This window comes from Cydia splendana, chromosome 6 (assembly GCF_910591565.1).
Source record: "Cydia splendana chromosome 6, ilCydSple1.2, whole genome shotgun sequence".
Classification (NCBI taxonomy): Eukaryota; Metazoa; Arthropoda; class Insecta; order Lepidoptera; family Tortricidae; genus Cydia; species Cydia splendana.
In genome coordinates this window covers 11,693,149-11,699,859 of record NC_085965.1, presented here as the reverse complement: position 1 = coordinate 11,699,859, position 6,711 = coordinate 11,693,149, and positions in this window count along the sequence as shown.

Here is a 6,711-nt window from a genome sequence, read left to right as displayed (position 1 = left end):
AACTTCAGCTCTCTGCTGCGGATATAGAGAGCTTTGATTTAGAAAGTCATCTTCAGGAGTACGAGGCGTACAACAAGAAATATTATTTTATAAAACAACGCCATTTAGGGTTGACTAATTTGAACGCTTCAGCTAACGCGGACAATAGCTGTAGCAGCGGTAACGGTAATGACAATCCTAAGAGCGCGCGGAATAGGGCAGTTCTCCCTAAAGTCAAACTTCCTACCTTTGCGGGACAGGTGGAAGAGTTTGTTCCCTTTATGGAATTGTTCCAATCTTTGGTGGGCAATGATACCACTTTGTCGGATACTGAAAAAATGTATTATTTGGCGGGGTCGCTTTTAGGTGAACCAAAGTCCTTGACCCAGCATTTGTCGGTCACAGGGGACAATTTTTCGGTTGCGATAGATTTGTTAAATGCACGGTATAACAACAAAAGGTTGTTGGCGGATCGTTTGTTGCACAATTTGTTAAGTGCACCTCATGTCACCACTAAGGGGGCAAGTGGTTTAAAAATGTTTTTAAATACTTTGATTGAAAACACAAAAGCCTTGGAAAAGATGCAGTTTCCTGTTGATTCGTGGTGCTATTTGCTGTTTTATATTAATTTTCAAAAGTTAGACGGCAACTTGAAGAAACATTTTGAAGACAAGCACGCCGATAAAGAGTTACCCACATTCTCGGACCTTATAAAGTTTTTGGAAACCGAAATACGGATTTTGGAATCCAGTGCGGAGCCACAGGCCGGTACGTCAGCGGGAAGGCGTAGTGGAAGTGGACAGAGCCATGCGGTAAAGGCTCATGCGGCATTTGAGGGTGCGGGTTCGACGTCGTCGTGTCGACTGTGCGGAAAAAGCGGACACTTCATTGCTAGGTGTGATAAATTCTTGGAGATGAAACCTGCGGCTAGGAAGCGTCAGGTGGTATCTCTTAGATTGTGCTTCAAGTGTTTGAATGGTCACAACATTAACCAGTGCACTTATAACAAGAACTGTTACAAGTGTAATTCGGCTAAACACCATTATTTATTACATTTCGATCTTCCGGCAACTAGTTCAGATCGTGAACAAAGTTTGACTTCAAACAATGTTGCTACAAGTGGGAAGGCTCACAGTGCTACCTCGTCCTCTCCAAGTGCTCCTATTGTGAGTGCACCTTTGGCCAGCGGCAACCCAGGAAGTGCGGTCCCTGGAGTCACTGGGCTAATGGCATCACAGGCCCACAAACCTGATGGGTATCAGCGGAAGGTGCTACTTGCAACGGCAATAATAAGAGTACTGGACAGCAGCGGAAGCTTCCACGAGGCGCGGGCCTTACTGGATGGAGGCAGCGAGAGCACATTTATATCGGAGGCTTGCGTGCAGAAGTTGGGCTTAAAACGGTTTAAGTCTGATGCCCCAATCACAGGACTGAGCTGTACTCCTATAAGCGGTTGTAGGGGAGCAGTTAACCTAACCATGGCACCTAGGCTGACGGATCAGCCTGTGCTAGTGACCACGGCTACAGTCTTAAATAAAGTTACCCATAACCTGCCTGGATATTCGTTGCCGGCCCAATTAGCGGAAAATTATCGCGGACTGTATCTTGCGGATGAACAGTTCTTTGTCAGTCGGCAGATTGATATTTTAATAGGCGAAGACATACTTGGTGACATTATACTCAGCGGACGTACTAAAATCAATGACCACATTCCACGGGTAACGAAAACGGTGTTCGGCTACGCGTTGTCGGGTCCAGTCACTATTGCGGCGTCCCCTCAAGTTTCCTGTACGTCCCAAGTCTTCTTCTGTAGTACAAGTACAGATCGGATTTTAGAGCGGTTCTGGGAAGTGGAGGACATTCCAGTTAATATAGAAAGCCCCAAGGATCTGGAATGTGAGAAGATGTTTAAGGAAACCCATCGACGGGTTGAAGAGGGCAGATATTCGGCACGGTTGCCTTTTTTATCTGATGCCCCTGAGATCGGAAACACTGCGCCAATAGCCATGAAGCGGTTCTTGGCTATGGAGAGGCGGCTTCTCGTGAGCGGTAACGAGGTTTTTAGAAATAAGTATGTTGGGTTTATGCGGGAGTATTTGGAGACTGGACACATGTCTTTGTGTAATGGGGAACCAAAGGACTATACAAGTGATAGCTATATCATACCACATCATGGAATTTTTAAGGCGGATTCTGACAAAATTCGTGTTGTTTTTGATGCTAGCTGCGCATCAGCTAATGGAGTCGCCCTAAACGATTGTTTACATGCGGGTCCAAAGCTACAGCGAGACATCGCGGAAATCATATGTAGATTTAGGCTACATCGATATGTTTTTACAACGGACATCAGGATGATGTTTAGACAGATTTTGATTGCTGCGGAGGATCGGCGGTTTCAGCTCATTTTCTGGAGGGAGTCCCCAGACTTACCTTTGCTTATCTATCGGCTGAATACCGTAACTTACGGCATGAAGTCGAGCCCATACCTCGCGATTCGGACGCTAAGACAACTAGCAGACGACGAGGAAACACGGTTTCCTGCAGCGGCACATCTTCTCCGCTCTTCGGTGTATATGGACGACATTTTAGGCGGAGCTGATTCCATAGAAGACGCGAGCAAGTTGAAGCAGGAGCTGACGGACTTACTTCTCTCTGGCGGTTTCGAGCTTAGTAAGTGGACGTCAAACAGCAAGGAGGTCTTAAAGGACATAGAAGAGGAGCATTTAGAAAAACCTCGGAAAATATTTGACAATGCGGATGGCCCTAGCTTCTATAAAATCCTTGGTGTTCAATGGGATTCTAGCAGTGACAGTTTATCATATCGTACCAGGCTAGACGACACTCGTGGATGTACTAAGCGGTCAATTTTGTCAACATTAGCTAGAGCTTTTGATCCTTTGGGATGGATCTGTCCGGTCATCTTTCAGGGTAAGGTTCTCATGCAGCAACTCTGGCTGAAGAATTTGTCATGGGACGCGAAAGCTCCTAATGACGTGGTGGAGGAATGGCAAGGTATTTTGAAAGAAATGCCCCAAATCTCAAGTCTACGTATGGAACGGTTTGTCATATTAGACGTTAAGTCTTGTTCTCTGCACGGGTTCTCAGATGCATCAGAACTGGGATATGGTGCTGCGGTATATCTGAGGACTGTGGGACAAGATGGGATGGTTAAAGTTAGTTTGATGATGGCCAAATCCCGAGTCTCACCGATCAAATCAAAACTAACTATCCCGAAACTTGAACTTAGCGGCGCAGCGTTGCTAGTCAAACTTTTGAAATACGTCGTTGCTGCCATCAGTGATGATATGACGATCAACGGAATCTTCGGATGGTGTGACAGCACCATTGTTCTCTCGTGGTTGAAGGTATCACCACATTTGTTACAGACTTTTGAGGGCAATCGCGTTTCTCAAATTCTGAATTGCGGTTTAGAGATAGCCTGGAGACACTTACCTTCAGAAATGAACCCTGCTGATGTCGCGAGTCGCGGTTGCCGCGCATCAGTGCTGCTTGAGCACCCTTTATGGTGGGGTCCTCCTTGGCTGTCAGGTGATGCAGAGACCTGGCCCAGGAATATAATGGACAAAGCGGAAGATCCATTACCTGGGTTGCGGAAGGTGAAGGTAAATGTTCGGGCCTTAGCTGGAATTGTTGACGAGGATAATATTTTTACGCGGTTTAGTCGGTTGAATATGTTATTGGCGGTCGTAGCATATTGTTTCCGGTTTGTCAACAATGCCAGGAATTCGTCTGAAAAACTTATAGGGGTGTTGACAGTCTCAGAGCGGCGGTTCGCTTTGCAGCGGTTAATGAAATTGGTTCAGCAGGAGGAGTTTGCGGACGACATCCACTGCTTGACCCAGGATAAACAATGTTCCACGCGGCTACGTCGGCTTTTGCCGTTTATTGGGGATGACGGCTTGTTGCGCGTTGGAGGTCGTTTGGAACATTCGAGTTTATCATTTCCTAGGAAGCATCCGGTGATTTTACCCAAATCACACGCTTTAACGATTTTGATCATAGATCATTTTCATGTGACTTATTGCCATGCGGGAGCTACGGTGCTCATGGCTGTATTACAACGGCAATTTTGGATTCTTTCTGCGGGACAAGTGGTTCGTACACGAATTTTCAAGTGTATGAAATGTTTTAGGACCAAGGCTAGGCCTATAGCGCCAATTATGTCAGCGTTGCCTTGGGATCGGGTTAACGCGACTGGTGTGTTTCACACAGTGCAAACTGACTTTGCTGGGCCGTTCAGCATTAAACACTCTCGTTTGCGGAATGCAAAAATTCTAAAGGCGTATTTTTGCGTATTTATATGCTCTGCATCCAAAGGGGTCCATTTAGAGTGCGTCACGGACCTTTCGACAGAAGGTTTCCTAGCGGCTTTGACGCGATTCACGTCCCGACGCGGTATGCCGAGTGTGATACGTTCAGATTGCGGAACTAATTATACGGGTGCGAATAGGTATCTGGATGATGTGCGGAGATATTTGGCTTCTCAAGAAGTACAGCAAGGGCTTAGCGACGGCGCGGCCAAGCAGTCAATAACATGGCGGTTCAATTCTCCAGCGGCGCCTCATTTCGGTGGTCTATTTGAGGCGACCGTAAAATCGGCTAAAACATTATTGCGGCGTGTCATAGGTGAACAGGTTTTGACGTTCGACGAATTGGTAACGGTATTTACCAGGGTTGAAGCGGTTCTTAATAGTCGTCCGTTATGCCCGTTGTCCCAAGATCCTCACGAACTGGAGGTCTTGACGCCTGCACACTTACTTATAGGCAGACCTTTGCTTTCGGTTCCGGAGTACAATTTTGAGGATATTCCAAACTCGCGGTTGAGTCGTTTTAACTTAATTCAAGCTATGTCTCAACGCCTGTGGAGAAAATGGAGTGAACAATATCTACATTCTCTTCAAATGCGTAGAAAATGGACATCTCCAACTGATCCGCCTAAGCTGGGCGATCTAGTTCTTATAAAGGAGGAAAACTTACCTCCTCTTAAATGGAAGTTAGGGAGAATAGAGGAGTTGCTACCCGGCAAAGACGGCGTTGTTAGGGTAGTACGTCTAAGAACTCCAACAGGTAGCCTCACGCGGCCGGTTGTTAAAATTTGTAGGCTTCCTTTGGAAGAATAAGCGGAGGTAGCGATACCAAACTGTTTTAGTTTAGTTGTAGTTTATTAATAGAGTTGAATTTTGTTTGTTGATAAAGGCTTTAGCCTTTCTCGGGCGGGGGAATGTTTAGTTTTTAATGCATAGTTTCACCTCATTTCATTCCCACCTTTTTATATATATATTGTCATTTGGGGAAAGAAGAAAAAACAGAAGAAGAAATCTGTCATAAAAAGGCAAACGATCGGTGCGGACAATTTGTCGCGTAAAATTATTAATTTCGGAAGAACTGCGGAATACATTGATTGCGGAGGACCTGCACCACGACACAGGGAGGTGAGTGTAGGTTTCTTATTTATTTATCTTATATTTTGTGTTTTTTCCACCCTTCATATGAAACGGGTGTAGTCTTGGCGAGGCCATTGAACCAGCGCAAGGCATAAGTTAAAATCCACGCCGAATCGGCTGGAAGGCTTAATTAACAGACGTCGACCGGGACAATGGTTTTATTTTGCATTTTTTTAATTTAACCACACGGGGGATCGTTGATATAAGAAGTGTAAGCAATTTAATCAAACCAAATTAATAGCAAATTAATAGAGCTGGCAAGTAATGATATGAATAATTTAACATATATAAAAAGAGTACTAAAATCAAATCCGTGCCGTGGTTGGGAAAAAAATAAAATGGTACCTATTCTATTTTCCCCTCCATCCCTATGTGTGATCTGACTTCATCGGTATCTAAACTTTTGATATACATATAGGCCTCAAACCAGCGAAAAGCACCCAACAAACGCAGATGATGAGCGTTTTTTCTTTGAACCTAACTACATTTTACAAAAAAATTGGTAGGTGCGTTATATTCGTGTTCTGTTTACCTTAGTATTATTTTATTCGTGTATTGGCAGTGATTTCATAAATAATATCAAAGGTAAGTATTTACAGTCATATCACCCGGTAAGATATTAAGTCTCTTGTGGATACTGAGGAAATCTAATGACAAATATACCTATATTTATACTAATAATATTATATTGTTATAAAATTCAATTATTTCATGTTACGCTTATTACAACAATCGAGGAAAAAATACTCCTAACAGCTGGAATCGTCCCCCCGAGTCTCTCATTCCATATGTGTTTAATTGACTACAATAGATAACTTTTTTAAAGTAATAAATTGTATGAGAGGTATTATGTTAGACTAGTGTATATTGTATAATTCCTAATAATGGGAAGATGGCGACCATTTTAGGCAATGTTGAGCAGTTTCTATTCTGCTAAAGATGTATTCACTCGAAACATCTTACCAACTAAGCCTTCCACTGAACTCAACTGTATTGAAAACCAAAAATGCTTGTCAAGAGTTGTGAGTATACTCTTACTAAAACTTACCTGTCGTTCGCACTATTGTTATGATATCCAATGTGAAATGAACTTTATCGTGTAGATAATAGGGTCGAATTAATCATTTGTACGAGCTCTAGGTATCCCAAGCAGCTGAAATGCTACTTTACACACGAGCTGCTCTAAGGCCTTCAAAGTGCATTTCCTATTCCCAGATAGGGACTTAATTGAGAACCCATAATTGGATACCAATGTAATACAAACTTA